At 43.0% G+C, this 16,539-nt stretch overlaps 2 long non-coding RNA genes across 2 annotated transcripts in view; one reads left to right on the top strand and one right to left on the bottom strand.

Annotated features, from left to right (window-relative positions):
• The window catches only part of LOC120397228, a 51,896-nt gene that overhangs the window by 34,118 nt on the left and 1,239 nt on the right, over positions 1-16,539 (top strand). The window lies entirely within an intron of this gene.
• Positions 6,906-15,356, bottom strand: LOC120397227. Its single transcript, XR_005593727.1, has 3 exons — positions 15,232-15,356; positions 10,200-10,294; positions 6,906-7,275 (listed from the first exon to the last, which is right to left on the bottom strand). It is a non-coding gene; the product is annotated as an uncharacterized LOC120397227 (long non-coding RNA).

Here is a 16,539-nt window from a genome sequence, read left to right as displayed (position 1 = left end):
GGGTTCTTGGGCCAAAGTAGCCTACAGTTACCCCCTGGGAGGAGAGAGTTTTGGGGCTAGCAAACCCAGCGAAGTGCTTACCCAGAGCTTGCTGCTCAGTAAGGCAGCTAAGGTCCAGAATGCAAAAGACCTTGGCTGCTGATTTAGAGGGTCCCTGGGTAGAGGGTAGGCCCAGGTTCCCTTACTAGCCAGTGGGGAAGTGGCACTAGCTAGGCAGTGAATAAGAAGACTGCCTGAGCCCATTTGTAGGAAGACACTTTGATACCCTGAAAGGGAAGGACACGTGTGACTTGGCAGGAGGACTAAGACATGAACACAAAACAGCTTGCCGTGCTCAGAGCGAGGAAGATGGTGAGAGGCGGAAAAGAGGTGTCTGACCTGGAATCAGCTAATCTGCAAAGCCACCAGGAGAAAGCACACTAGAGGTGAGCAGACCCCATGACAGAAGGATTGTCTAAGCTTAGGTTCTTGGTCAACAACATAAAGTAGGCTGTCAGCATTCTGGCTGTGTTACAGGGATTAGAGCAAGGGAAAAGACCAAGGAAGAGAGCTGAGTTCTGAGCAGCAAAGGTGATCAGTTATTTGGGTCAGTTTGGGCAACATACCCTCTGATCCCTGTATCTAAATGATCAGTGTGTCCAAATTGACAAAGACCTCATATGACATGTGATGTCAATTGTATCTGGTTTCATACTTTATTAAACTTTCAGATGCAACTGAACAGGCTACATGTACATAGTTAAACTCTATATTCTGTTCACAATTGCATCATAAACCCCAGAGTGGAGCACTGAATGGCAAGAGTTTGCACACAAGGTAGAACTGCTCTGTATAGCATTGACGTTATTAGTTACAAAAACACATTCTAATTAAAAGTACTGCACTTTACACAGTTGTAACCAGCCTACCTCTCTACTAGCAGATGGAACAAGTGTATAATGTTATACTGTACAACATTCACCCCCCTTCCCCTACTACAAGTTACTGGCACAAAGAAGAAAATAGTTTTCTTTTGCTGTCCAGGGACATTTACAGAATGCAGAAGCAGACAGTACAAATTCTAAAATGAGCACCAGTGAGTATCATTTAGAGACTTCCCCCTTTTAATAACAAGAGGACGTATAGCTACACACACTTCTATATTCTTGAAGTTTGGCATAGCAAAGATCCCTTCCTTGTTCTCTATAGTCTCACCTCCATTCTCCTCCTGCTGCATTTCTGCAGCCCATGCTCTAGAACCCTGTGAGGTAGGAGGGTCTACATCGCAATTAAACAGCCCCCTAGCCTGAGCCAGAGTCAGCTGGCACAGGCCAGCTGTGGGTGTCTAATTGCAGTGTAGACATGTCTGAATCTTTGAGCTCCTCCTGGTCAATTTCACTGTGTTGCAGATATGCTAGCATATTAAACTCTTATGTATCCACCCTGTTGGAAGAATTTCTTCATCTCAATTGTTTTTATCAAGTGACTGGTCCATGAAATCACATTTCATGGAAACAGTTTGCAATGCATGACTGTGAAAGAGCACAACCGTCCGTAATAATCATGTGAAATGCACTAAGTAAGTTAACCTTGCATCCAGCATCCATTTCAGGCAGCGGATATCCATGTGTATCCCGCCGTTCACTTCGCTTTGCAAAAAGTGAACGGAAAGGTTTAAGAATGCTTGCACTAAACCCCAGTGTAAGGGATGTTCCTGGCTTTTTTCCTATGTGGAAAGAAGCAATGTTTTTGACTGGCAAATAACAGGCACAACACTTTTATCTTTCAAGATTGAAATCTGGTTTCCTCTTAAGCCAGTAAAACCCAGCTGCAGCCATCCAGACATTTCCATTGCCTTTGTATTCAACAGGTACAGTAGGTTATGAATTCCATGAAAACAATGGAGGTAATGGAGATTTTCCCATAGCAAAAGTATAACTTTTCCACTGTAGTCTGGCAATTATTTTATTTTTCTTCCATCACCACCTCAGGTCAGGAAAGTCTTTTAAAGTTAGCATCCCCTTTCTGATGCAGCCCAGTCCCAGCGTCACTCTAGGTGTGTTCTTTGTTATGCTCCCACAGACAGGACCGGCTCTAGGATTTTTGCCGCCCCAAACAAAAAAAAATGTTGGCTGCCCCCCCTTTTTTTCGTGCCCCTGCCCCAACTCCACCCCTTCTGAATCCCTTCCCCAAATCCCCAGCCCCACCTCCTCCCCCGGGCGTGCTGCATTTCTCCCACCCCCCATTGCTTCCTGGGCGCCCCCCCCCAATCTCTCGCCCTAGCTCATCTCCGCTCCGCCTGCTCCCCCGGGTGCGCCACCGCTCCGCTTCTCTGCCCTCCCTCTCAGGAGAAGGAGGGCAGAGAAGCGGAGCAACGGCGCATTCAGGGGAGCAGGTGGAGCGGAGGTGAGCTAGGGTGGGGGGGGGGTAGAGGAACCGCTCCCCGCTCTAGCTCCCCTCTGCTCCACCACTGCTGCCTCCCCCAGCACCTGCCGTTCGGCTTCTCCTCCCTCCCTCCGCAGCGTTGCCGCACGAAACAGCTGTTTCGCGTGCAGCAAGCCTGGGGGGTGGGGGGGCGGAGGTGGAGTGGAGATGAGCTGCGGCCGCGGGGGCACTTTTTCCCTATGCCCCGGAGTCGGCACCTATGATGGCCGGTGCCAGAATGCTGCCCCTAGAAATGTGCTGCCCTGCTTGTTTTGCTGGTGCCTGGAGCCAGCCCTGCCCACAGAGGGAGAGGTAAAAATCTGAGTTTTGCAGGCCCTGATTGCACTGAAGTCTGCCTCCTCCTCCTTGTCATTAAGTTGTTTGGTTGCTCTGCACAGGGGCGGCTCCAGGCACCAGCGCACCAAGCGCGTGCCTGGGGCGGCAAGCCGCAGGGGGCGGCCTGCCAGTCACTGCATGGGCATCAGTCAAGTTGTCTTCAGCGGCATGCCTGTGGGAGGTCCGCCGGTCCTGCAGTTTCGGCAGCAATTCGGTGGTGGGTACGCTGAAGGCACGGGACCGGCGGACCTCCCGCAGGCACGCCGCTGAATCCTTGTTACCAGTGGACCTCCGCAGGCATGCTGCCGAAAGCCACCTGACTGCCGTACTTAGGGCGGCAAAATAAATAGAGCCACCCCTGGCTCTGCAGACTAATTTACCCCTTTCTGCTACAGGATTACTAGTTCCCTGTATCAGCAGCAGACCACATAGACATATGGCTGCTCAATTTAATACCATCTGATCTTCTTCCATCTCCTTATCTTGTTTCTGCTTGTAGTCTAAATTCCAACAGGGCAACCTGTCACTAAGTATTTTTCTTCCTTTTCAGGAGATTTGAGAGTATACACTGAGGAACTTTGAACTATTCACTCAGTTGCCCTGGCTTCTTGTTAGCATTTTTTCCAATACACCACAAGATTTCTACCTTGTTGCACTGAACGTAGTCGAGCTGAATATTTTAACATGAGAAGAGAGAGTGAGAGAACCACATTGGCCTTGCTGACTTAGCTACTTAGAGTGTAATCCTTATGATCTGAGGCCAGCTGATCCTTAACAGCAAAGCTTTATATGCATAAGCAGCAGGATTGGATTTACAGAAATGTACTTGTAAACTGTCATGACTGAATCTGAATTTCATTGTAGATGTATAAAATTAAATATTTTGATACATCTTGTAAAGAAATTGCAGAGCCTTGTACTTATTTTCCCTCTTCTCTTATATAGAGATTGACAGCCATTAGATTTCTGAATATACTTTATTTTTCCTGGGTCCAGCTCCGGAACATTGGGTTTTTTCAAATGGCCATGTAGGAACACTAATGGATTTTACAGAAGCTTAGAGTGATGATTCAGCACCTGGCAGGAGAATACCAAATTGTTCAGTCATAGCTCTAAACTTCTTTCAGCTCAACCAGCAAAGAATGGCAAAATGGAGACGCTGCTGATGAACAGCAAAACTAAAAAACCTGAAGCTTGTGGTCCAGTTTCCAACCAGCTGATCACATGTAGTCCCATTTTCTCTTACAGTCAGCTTCTGGTGACAGTCTACCTCAGGCAGCCCAATGCAGAATATCGTCAATCTTTCTATTTCAGAAGAAATTCTTGTCCTTTACTCTTCTCTCCACTGTGGCATCTTAAGCATCAGGCTGCTGTTAGTAATATTCTGTCTTTTAAAGAGCCAGAGGTAACAGCAAATATTCAACTTGGCCAAAATTAGGCACATTACATAAGTGTTATAGGTTGTCTTTGTTTCCGTGCTTATGCTGCTCTGCGTCTTCACTAGCCAGAAACACAGTAGCAAGGGCCTGACCCTGCAAACCTTTACTTATGCAAATACTCTTATTAAAGTCATCCAAGTCAATGAGAATATTTGCATAGGTGAGGATGACTCCTTAGTGAAGATTTGCTGGATAAGGCTTCAATTTTGTTCTGTAGCTATATGTCCCACAGGCTATTTTTATCTAATCTGCATTATAATGCTCTTCTCACTACAGTATCTGAATGCATGCTAAACAGCATTGTCCTGTGCCACAAAAAATTACTGGAAATCAGTAAACAATTCCTGAATATTAGCATCAGCTAGTTATCAGTTTCCCCAAGAAATGCCCCCTTTGCCACTGTAATTTGCTAAACAAAAAATAAATGTACTGTGGCAATCTACTTGTTTGTGTGTTGTCGTTCTTCTGCAACTCTGAACAATAATTTGATTGTACAACAGGATTAAGGGAATCATTAAGACACATCCCTCCCTGTTTACATCAATAGAGAAAAGTCAAACTATTCTTGTTTACATTTTATATACATACAAATACACAGACTGTCTTCTTTCCAAATCGTTACACTGGCACATTTTAATGGAAGAAGCTATTGTGCTACAAGTTGCTTTAGATCTTATGCTTCATTCTTAAGATTTGTAGTAAAATTGATTTGGATCTAAAATCAAATAGTTAATAGTAAGGGACAATTCTAAAGAATAAAAACTAATTTTTGAACCATTGTGTTGGTTAAAATCAAAATTATTAGTTTGGGCCTAACCTCATGATTGGGCTTCAGTAGGGGAAGAATTGGTGTCTCATGGGCTCATTTTCCAAGGTTATACTTACAGATCTCACTGGATGCAGCATGAGAGTGTAGGCTTTTTGAGGGGAACCCTGGAGATGGGGCTGCTTTATCCCTGGACACTCCTCCGCCACAGCCACATGCTTATTCATTAACAGCCTGATTTTTCAAAAAGAGAGATTCTCTTTTACATTTCTAGTCCACCCCCCCCCCCCCCACAAAATTGGAGGCTTTGGGGGCCTTTAATGTCCAGCTTGGTTTGCAAGACACACACAATTTCCATCAACTTCAGGACAGAAAGTCAGGGTCATCAAGTGACAAAAGCATGTTACATCAACAGACAAAAAGGTCGAAGAGTGCTTTCCAGACAAGCCCCACTTGAAAAGACCCCATTGAAATGCCAATTGACAGAATCAGTAGCCAGGTGCCATGGCATGGATTTATGGCTATGAAAAGGAAAAAAAAAGTAAGCATGTGATGTGAGAGAGTCTGTGGAACAGCATGCACATTGAATGTGTGTAACATATCTAAGCCTGTGATCAACGGGCTCTGAGCAACGAGATTTCTATTCATATTCTTCCGTTTCTGGCTTTTGTTTTGTTTCATTAGTTTTCTGTCAGTAAAGAGTTGTGTAACTCAAGGCATTTAGTTTGTTTCACTAGCACACAAATTAGCATGCAATGAACATGAAGCCCTTTACAATGCTGACTAGAAATCTTCTAGCAGTGGCCCAAACACTGGAACTGCCAGACATGTTCTCTTATTGTGTTTTAAAAATAACACAACTAGTCAATTGCTGGTGTCATTGGTTTCAGTGGAAACAATATTGGGCCTAATACTTGTAATGTTGTTGAACTGAACTATTATAAGATTTTAAGAGATGCAAGCACAAGGTACACTATAGTGCAGCTGGTAGGGAGAGGGAGTCAGAAGTAAGGAAGATCACTTAGAAGAAACGTGGGAACCAACACAGAAATACTGACAGACGACATTATTCCCTTCCCTCTGAGAGGGTCACACACAGACCAAATGAAGCTCAGAAGGCCTAGTCAACACAAAGCTCTAACCTTTGAATGTAATTGAGTAATAGTTTCCATCTATCCCAAAGTGTACTGATTAATCCTGAATAAGTACAGCTTTTTTTTTTTTTAACCTGAATGTGTGGTGATTTTTTCTGTAATGTGAAAGAAGGATTCCTTCATTTGGCAGTAATATCTCTCAAACCTCCTGGCACACACACTCAGAGGAAAAAGAATGTGCTGTTAATAATCCAGTCTCTTCAACACCAAAAAGAGAAGCTGCTGTGGCAAGGGAAATCAGTGTTGTTACTCCCAAGATGAATTTTACCCCAAATCTTGAAACCTCAAAGATGACAGATGGTGCATTTAAAACTAAGTTTCCAAACACACTAGGCAGAAATCTGAAAGCACAGGCAATATTTATCGTCAGTAGATGGCAGACGCCTCACACTAATCAGTAGGAAATGGAAGGAGAGGACACTATACACTGTGAGCCTGCAGGCAAAGGGGATGGAGGGAGAATGGGTCTGCTGCTTTCAGAACTTTGGCATATGGGCTACACTCACTGATGGAACATCAAAACAGTCTTGTTGGAAGAGTCAGTCATGCTATGCCTATGTCAAGAAATGTGCCCAAACCATTGCAAATTGTGTAATGTAAAAACCAATCCAAACCAGAGTGGCTGTGGCAAGAAAAAATTGTTTTTCAAATGAAACATTTTGGTTGACCCAAAGTGAAATGTCTCCTTTCATTTGAGCTTTTTAACCTTCAATTTTAACATAAAATGGAAGTAAATTTCTACACAAAATGTAATTTCAAATAAAAAAGTCAATGTTTTGATATTTTGTAATTTTTATTTCTGTCGCCTTCTATTTCAAAACCATTTGACGTGCATTTGCAAAATTTTTTGGTCAACTGAAAAACGTTTTGGCTGAACAATTTTACCCATTTCTAGTAGTCGAACCTTTGCTGTATAACCTCTGTCTCTAATTGCCAATTCATCTCCCTCTTCGATAGACTCCTATTTAAAGGTATTACTGTGCCTTTACACTAATTTATCTTAAAACCCCTCTACTGTTTCTTTCTGCAATACAAACTTTGCAACTTCCTGGTGAATAGGTGAGGCTGAATTCATGTGGGTAGCTTCTGTTGCAAGTTCCATTTCCTAATGGCTCTCAGCTTTGCTAGGGATTGATTCATACTGCTTCCCTTTTCCATAGCTCAATTTCCTTGCTTTCTGAAATATAGAGAGATGAGTATTGAATAAACACAGAGACTGTGATCTTCCTTCCGCTAGGAGAGGGAGATCGCTTCTGGTCAGTATTAGGGAAGCAGAACTGGAGCAGAGGAGCTCCAGCCCCAGAGTGAAAAGTCATGCAGGCTCAACTTCCCTATTCAGTTTAATCTTATCTAGCACTAACCTAATTGATGCTTCATCCTAATTTATCCAGATTTATTTCTATTAAAAATCAAATCTCTATTCCATTTGTATCTAGTTATATTAGTCTTTATCCTAAAGAATCTAAATTCTTAGATTTATTCAGAAATACTTGTTTTTGAGCAGGTATTTAGATTGGTGTTGAGATGCTAATCTAGATACTTGCCTCTCCATGTCTGGGCTAACATTTACCAGGGGATCAATGAGCAAAGAAATCCTATACTAGTAATTAATTTTGAGCACTTTAGCAGAAAGGAAGTCACTTCCATGCATCACAGCTGGATTTATTATTTTTGGAGGTATTTAATTTAGCTTATACAAAAACTCATACAATGCTTAGCACCTATGGTATGCTTTTCAATTTAGATTTGTTTTGTGCCCAATGACTTTCTATTTTCACAAATTAGGAGGCAAAGACAATGTTGTTTCAATTCTACTCTGTCCTGTATGACTCTTATCTCACTGATTTTGTACTTGCCAAGTTGTATGATCACATATTTGTTTTTATTTGACTGTTTTCTGACTTGGACAGTCAAGGTCTGTCATCTCCAGGAATCAGTGTTTCCTCTGATAACAGGTGTTTTTAGAATTACACTTTACAGTGCTGTTTGCAGTAAGATAAACTGCCACACAGAATACATGCTCAATCAGCCTTTGAATCTCTTAAGGCTGCAATTACTTCATTCCAAGGTTAAAAAGATCTTGGAATTACAGTTCTTTGGCTTTTTTGAATAACATACACATTGCAGTTATGAATGTCTCATGGCATTTTTCACTAACGATAGGTGTTAAACCCAGTGGCTTGAAGGGCTGGGAAATAACATACCAAGTACTCTGCTGTTTTAGTTTCTGCCTGCAGTAAGTGGGATTCTCCTTAAATTCTCATCCCAGACTGGGCATATGTTATTGGTCATTCACAACTGCATTTTATGGTGGAAGTGAATCAGCAATTAGGCTTGTAAAGCAGTTGTCACACAGGCTACTGTAATTCAACCCACAGCTTGCTATAAGGCCAGAAGTACCGCTGGGCTCTGCCCTTGCAGGAAAATGGAGGCCCTAATTCACTTTTTCAAGATAAGAGCATGCTGAAGTGCACAGGCTTCATTAGAATTGCGGTTAGAAGTGGGAAACTGTTAGTCAGTAGTGCTGGGCTGATTTCTGGCTCTGAACTGGAGTGCAGCCTTATGGCTAGAATCAGGGCTTAAATTCTTAGAGTATTTCCTGGAGCCCGCCATGTGCCCCACCAGTATGCTATAAAAACTCTGGGGGGGTTCAAAATATTTACCGGAGCTCAGCTCCAGCTGAATTTAAGCTCTGGCTAGAATGAAGGGGTTAGAGCAGGGGTTCTCAAACTGGGGGCTCAGGGGGTCACGAGGTTATTACATGGGGGGTTGTGAGCTGTCAGCCTCCATCCCAAGCCCTGCTTTGCCTCCAGCATTTATAATGGTGTTAAATATATAAAAAAGTACTTTTAATGTGTAAGGGGGGGTTGCACTCAGAAGCTTGCTATGTGAAAGGTGTCACCAGTAAAAAAGTTTGAGAGCCACTGGTTTAGAGCAGTGGTGGGCAACCTGCGGCCCATCAGGGTAATCCGCTGGCGGGCTGCAACACAGTTTGTTTACATTTGCATGGCCACTTCCCGCAGTTCCCAGTGACTGTGGTTCACTGTTCCAGGCCAGTGGGAGCTGCGGGCAGCCGTGCAAATGTAAACAAACTGTCCGCTGGCCGGCCAGCGGATTACCCTGACGGGCTGCAGGTTGCCTACCGCTGGTTTAGAGAAATAGGACTCCTGTCATATTTTGAGCTACAATGAAGTTTGGTTCAGTGGTATTAGCAAGCAGGGTGGGAAGAAAAACAACTCAATAGCTATGCTACAGATTGTGTGGTTTCAGGCCACTCGCTACAGCTTCATCCATTCTCCCTCCTCCATGAAGTGAGAATAAAGCTTGCCTATATGTCAGGGTGAGTGTGTTGCTATTTGGTGGTGGGGGAAATCAGAAAAGCCCTTATCTGGAGGGTATAAAGTTGCACAGCATCCTTAGTAAAAGGGTATTTTTTAGCTCACATCTTCCTTTAGTGAGAGAAAAGGTCCTCACTTTTGTTTACTGTGCACAAAGGGATTGCCACAGCAGTTTCTTACATGGATATTAGAGCTGTCTCATATGATTCAGATGAAGGGCTGCTTGTGTGTTTGTGGCTAATGTTTTCTCTTCTTGCACTAGAATGCAGCATTGTGTGCTTGAGTTGTTCACTTGGCTGCTACCTTATACTCCAGAGGAGGTAGCTTTTTCACAGGCGGTATATTAATTCCACAAGTGAAAAAATGACTGTAGTACATGTAGCTTTTCTGGAGCACTGGCAAATGATGATTCAAAACTGCACCAGAAATTGAGGCACTCCCAGAATTTAGGATTTATTTATGGAGAGAGACAGAGGTGTCAGAGGCTGCGATATTTTGACTCTCTTAATTTAAGTAAAGCCTTGAGCAAGAAGAGCCCCAGTTGCAACCCTATTACTCTCCCAAGAAGTACAGTACAAACCCCTTTCTGCTGCTGGATAAATAACATTGGCCTGATTAACCCATCACTGGCCTGGAATAGCAGGGTCAATACCAAGGTGCATTGGCAGCTCTGCGTTGTCTGTTCCAGGAAGTAGCCATTATTATTAATACTTCATTTTAGGTTAGGGTTAGGAAATACAAATAAATAATTGCAAATATCAACCAGATATTGAGGGAAGTGTCCAAGGTGCTCTTTCCCACTGTAGTTTGTTGATGGATGTGAGGTCCTGCTGCATGAACTAACCATATTCACTTTTCCTGTGAGAGTACATAAAAAGGAACACAGTGACCTCTAGTGGCTGTTCTATTTCTCACAGTCATCTCATCAGACAGTGTAACATTACACAGCTACCATTGTTAGTGTTTTTGTCCACCTAGTGTAGATAGTCCAGCAAAGTGTAAAATTTTATTGCTGTCCATTTGCATGTAAAATCCCAACGAGTGGACCTTCCCTCTGTGCCTGATTTTGTGACTTATTTTCATGATTATTATTATTAACTGTTGCTCACTCTCACAACTGAATTATCTCATGATACTTGTTTTCTTAAAGCCCCAGTTTCTGAAGCCAAGTGATCACATTACAATCTGTTTTCTATTTCTTTTCATCTTTCTTTTTGTTAAAGAAGTAAGGTGTTAGTTCTCTTGCTTGAAAATGTGATTGTAGTGTACACGAAAAAGTCAGAAACCAGAAAACACAAAAAGGAACCAAAATGTGTATTAAAAAAATCTCATGGTGTTTAAACCAGTATCATGATTGTTGAGGCCTGATTCCTGTTTTTTGAATATTTGGGGTTGGCAATACTATTTGCTTTATACTAGCACCTACAGGCCCCGACAAACATTGGGTCCCCACTGGGTTAGGTGTGGTACAAACCCATAGACAGTCTACCAAAAGCTTATAATGTAAATAGATGAGACAGACAACAGGTATGGGGGAAACTGAGGCACGTAAAGGTCACACAATAAATCAGCGGCTGAACTTGGAATAGAACCCAACTTTCCCGAGTCCCAGGGGTTCCATCCACTGTACTATATTGTGCCAGCAGATTTAATTGTCAATGTGCGCCAAGGTTTCTCCTGAAAACTACAGCTGTAAATCATACTTGCAGAGCCTTCCACTTGTGATAATCAGTATGTTCTTACCCAGTGCAGCTAGGTAGTAAATTATGCCTGTGTTGTGGCCTCTGTCTGAAATGAATTTGGGGTTTTCAGTCCATTCCTAATTGGACAAGTATTCACATCTCATCAAACCGTATCTTCTGTCTAATCTCTCTGTCAGATAGAGTCTATCTAGACAGAGTTCAGATAAGAGAAGAAGACAGAGATTCGATATAAATAGATGAGAGAGAGGTTACCTGATAAATAGATCAGCTATTTTAGATCTACTGCAAATTATGCATGGTATAGATGCATCATACAACTCTGTTCTGTTCATAATAAATTGATGATTCAGTGTAGTTTTATAAGAGAGACAAGGTAGGTGAAGCAATAGCTTTTATTGGACCAACTTTTATGGATGGAAGGGACAAACATTGGAGCTCCACTGAGCTCTTTTTCAGGGCTGGCTAGGGAAGGTAACCAGAGCCTCTGAGCTAAATACAAATTGGGACAAATTGTTAAGCATATGAGTTTCAGACATGTGGTAAGACAGTGGGTCTCAACCTTTCCAGACTACTGTACCCCTTCCAGGAGTCTGATTTGTCTTGCATACCCCAAGTTTCACCTCACTTAAAAACGACTTGCCTACACAATCAGACATCAAAATACAAAAGTGTCACAGCATGCTATTACAGAAAAATTGCTACTTTCTCATTTTTACCATATAATTATAAAACATCATTTGGAATATAAATATTGTATGTATATTTCAGTGTATAGCATATAGAGCAGTATAAACAAGTCATTGTATGAAATTTTAGTTTGTACTGACTCCGCTAGTGCTTTTTATGTAGCCTGTTGTAAAACTAGGCAAATATCTAGAAGAGTTGATGTACCCCCCTGGAAGACCTCTGTGTATCATCAGGGGTACAGATTGAGAACTACTGATGTAAGAGACCACTTAAAATGAAGTGTGCAGTTAAGGGTTAGCAAGCAGTAAGGTGTGTTTATAATGAGCATAAAACCACTTTGTTTTTTAGTATTTAGCAGAGTTATGAATTTGAGTTCCTGGCTTGCCTTTTGAAGGTGTTGTGCAGGTTTCCTTTGAGGATGAGGGCTGAGAGATCAGATATGGAGTAATCATTTTGTGAAGAGTTTTTGCCCACAGCTGATGGGGTGTTTGTTTTTTACCATTTTTCTGTGTGAGTTCTTTGGAGATCATAATGTTTGTCTGGTTTCACCCACATAGTTGTTGTTGGGACATTAGATGCACTGGATGAGGTATACCACATGTTGTGATAGGCATGTATAGGCATGAATCTTGAAAGATGTGTTGTGGAGAGTATTGATCATCATAAACAGTGGAGTTATGTCTTCAGGTTTTCCATCTGTTCTGATAAGGTCGGGTGTCGCTTTGAGTTCGTGTGTCCTAGTCTGTGGGGAGCTTGCTTCTTGGTCAGGTTGTGGGGTTGTTTGAAGGGCAGAATAGTGGAGGTTGGGAAAGATTTCTTTCAGAATGGGGTCCCCATCAAATCTGGGATGTAATGGTTTGATTTCCTGTAGGGGTTCCAGTGTGGAGTGGTAGGTGACAAATAAGGGTGTGTGGTTAGTGGGTTTTTTTTTCTCCTATATCGAAGCAGGTTTTCCTGGGGGTATTTGGGCAATCCTTTTCATGATGTGATCTATTTCTCTGCTTGAGTGTCCTTGTTTAGCGACAGTGCTTTTAAGTGTGCTTAGGTGTGTGTCCTGACTTTATCCTCAGAGCGTATTCTATAAGATCTGAGTGCCTAGCTGTAGATAACAGATTCCTTGGTGTGTCTGGGGTGGTTGCTGGATCTGTTGTCTGGTGGGTTTCTTGTCTATGGTTGTCTGCAGAGTTCCATTGTTGGAAGCTGATCATAGTGTCCAGAAAATTGATGCTGGTGTGGGAGTGTTCTAGACAGAGTTTGGATGGGTGGGTGGTGGTTGTTGAAGTTGTGGTGGAAATCTTTGAGGGAGTTTAGGTTGTCTGTCCAGAGGATGAAAATATCATTGATATATCTCAATCTGTCCCAACTTGTATTTAGCTCAGACACTCTGGTTACCTTTCCTAGACACAAAGAAGACCTTTGTGAAGCTCGAAAGCTTGTACCTTTCTATGACATTCCCCACAGTACAATCTGGAGTAGTTGAACAGCTGTGTCCTCTCAACCCTCCAGGCTTGGGGTGCCTTTCACACTACTTTGATGTGAGAACAACTACTCCTGTCCTGTTCTCATACATCTTCTAGCATGCACAGTCACTCCCAGATGAATTATATGAGTGGATCCGGACAGCCATTCCTGAATTACGTTGCAGAATGACACCAGCAAATTCTTAGTCCCAGACTTGTCCTCTGAAATGTGCATCTTCTACTGCTCAGCTCTTTCCTTCTGTGCAGTACAAGGTCAAAGAAAGCCTGTTATTTCATTAATAGAAAATTATGTGCACAAACCCTGTTATCTCAAATGGAGGTTTCGAACACGTTAATCCAAAAACACTGGTTTAGATAATAAAACACATTTATTAACTACAGAAAGATTTTAAGCGATTACAATGAAGCATAGAAGTCAGAATTGGTTTCAAAGAAATAAAAGGTAAAAACACAAACTAAAATCTAATTTAACAAGCTAAATGAATTCAAAACAAAGGTTTTTCTTACCACATGCTTTTACTGGCTGAACTCCTTCAGTCAGGACCATCTCCCTCCCTCCCCCCAGTTCACTGATGCTTCCTTTGTCTTTCAAGTGCTGTTGATGCTGTGAATACAGAGGAAGAGAGAGATGATGTGTCCTCTGTTTTCCCTTCTTAAAGCATTTCCATTCTTTGAGAATCATTTCCAGCTTGGGTTCAGACAACAGCATATAATTATAAACACCCCTGCTGCAAAGGGGCATAATATTTGCAGAGACTGGGAGAGTGCAGACTGGGAGAGGTGGTCTGCAATTAGATTGGGGAATCTCCACAGATCAGGCTGAGTCAAGTGCTAATGCTGTGTGATCATTACAGCAGATGCTTGTACCCGGGCTTGCAAGACACAGGAAATTTGAATCGAGTTGGTTGTTTTTACTCTTTATTAGAGATAACAATAATGCCACAGAACTCCATGCCAGAAACAGAACACAAAATACATCAGAATTAGAGGTGGGCCAGACCCAAATCCCTAGATCTGAACATTGCCCCAAGTCTGGTATGTTCTGAATATCACAACCTGGGTCCATTTGTGTTCAGACTCCTCCAGCACTGGGAATTAACTGTGAACGTATGTGTCTTGAATAGTAACATTTCATGTTTTTCAAATGGCACCAGATCTACATATTACATACAGATCAAATTGTACTCTCAACTAAACCTGTGGAAGATCCTTTATAATTACAGAGAATTTTTGGTATTTTTCTGAGAACAGGTTGCACCTGATAACTTGATACAAGAATAAAGTTTAGACCTTTTGAGTAAGGAATGTTCTCGCCCTGCTCTAAAACACAACCAACACATGAGACTTTATTCCTCATTGCCTTGTATCTTTGTGACATTACTCAGGGTACAATCTGGACTGTTGAACAACTGTGTCCTCTTAATTTGCTAGCTTGGGGTGCCTTTTACATTGCTTTGTTATCAAAACAGTCACTTTTGGCCTGCTCACAGAGCCCTCAGCAGGCAAATTCACTCCAAACTAAATACATGAGCACTCTGACCAGTCACTCATGAATTACAATAGAGGGTGACAACTGCAAATTCTTAGTCCCAGCCTTGTCCCCAGAAATGTGCATCTTGTACTGCTCAGTACCCTTCTGAATAGTACAGTCTCATAGGAAGTCTGTCATTTCATCAAAGGAAAATGATAACGCACCAGCCTTGTAATCCCAAATGGAGTTTCTCACACACTTTAATCCATACACAATGGTTAAGATAAAACAATAAAATAAGTTTATTAATTACAAAAAGATAGTTTTAAGTGATTACAGGTGATGATGCATAAAAAGCCAGGATTGGTTACAAAAAGAAAATAAGAGTAAAATGCAAACTAAGATCTAACTTAATAAACCAAGTGAACTTAAAAGCAAAATGTTTTCTCTCACCATACGCTGCAGTAAATCTCACAGGCTGAGTCTCTTTCAGTCTGGGATCCCTCCCCCTTATTTCAGTTCTTTGAAAGTCATTGATGTCATGAGCAGGGATGGAGGCCACTGCCCCTCATTCTTATACCACCCTCCCCTCTTTGAGGATTGTCCCCAACTGGAATGTAGGTGACAAGTAATCTCTTGTGGATGTGAGGTCTGACTAGGGTTGCCAATCCTCCCGGTTTGGCTGGGAGGCTCCTGGAATTGGGCTCAATCTCCCAGAGGCTACTGAAGCCAATCTAGGAGAAGCAGCTGGCAGAGGGGTCTCTGCGTGCTGCCCTCACCCCGAGTGCCAACTCCACAGCTCTCATTGGCCAGAAACAGGAAACCACGGCCAATGGGAGCTGCGGGGGTGGTACTGTGGGCGGGGGCAGTGTGCAGTGCTGCCATGCCATCTCTGAGCCTGACGCTGCTGCTGGACATGCTGCCATTTCCAGGAGCCACCCGAGTAAGCACCTCCGGGCCAGAGCTTGCAGCCTGAGCCCTGTCCCGCACCCCAGCCCTCATCCCCCCACCCAAATCCAAACTCTCTCCCAGGCCTGCACCCAGCACCCTCTCCAACACCCCTGCCCCAGATCAGCCTGGAGCCCCCTTCTGCACTCTGAGCCCCTCGACCCCAGCCCAGAGCCTGTCCCCCAGCCCAGTGAAAGTGAGTGAGGGTGAGGGGCTGGAGTGAGCAGGCACGTGGCCTCAGAGAAGGGGTGGTGTAGGGCGTAGCCATGGGGATGAGGAAGGGGTGGGGAAGGATATTTGGGTTTGTGCCATTACAGCTGACAACCTTAGGTCGGACTCATCTTGTGATGGAATATAAATTTCTTATTCACACTTTCCTGTTGCTGGAGAATGGCTGCTTAAGCAGGTGACAGCTGTTTAACACCTGGCAGGGGTGTCAATGTGGTGTTGTCTCTGAAAAACTGGTCTGAGCCTGCTTTTCTTAACCTTGGAGCAAGTTATAACAATGTTATACACCAGAATCTTTTAAATTCACACACAGTGTTGATACACATATTTTACCAGGACAATAATGTTCAGTAGCTTATGAGTTTTCAAATGATACCTCACAAGGCATACTTATCCTAGTCTTATGAAAGTGGTTATTATAATAATATAGATCACAGGCAGGCAAACTTTTTGGCTTGAGGGCTGCATCGGGTTTCCAAAATTGTATGGAGGGCTGGTTAGCGGAGGCTGTGCTTCCCCAAACAGCCAGGCATGGCCTAGCCCCACCTCCTATCCGACCCCTCCTGCTTCTTGCCCCCTGATGTT

This window comes from Mauremys reevesii, linkage group 2 (assembly GCF_016161935.1).
Source record: "Mauremys reevesii isolate NIE-2019 linkage group 2, ASM1616193v1, whole genome shotgun sequence".
NCBI classification, from domain to species: domain Eukaryota; kingdom Metazoa; phylum Chordata; order Testudines; family Geoemydidae; genus Mauremys; species Mauremys reevesii.
Note: the sequence above shows the minus strand (reverse complement) of the source record. Positions and strands in the feature narration are given on the sequence as shown.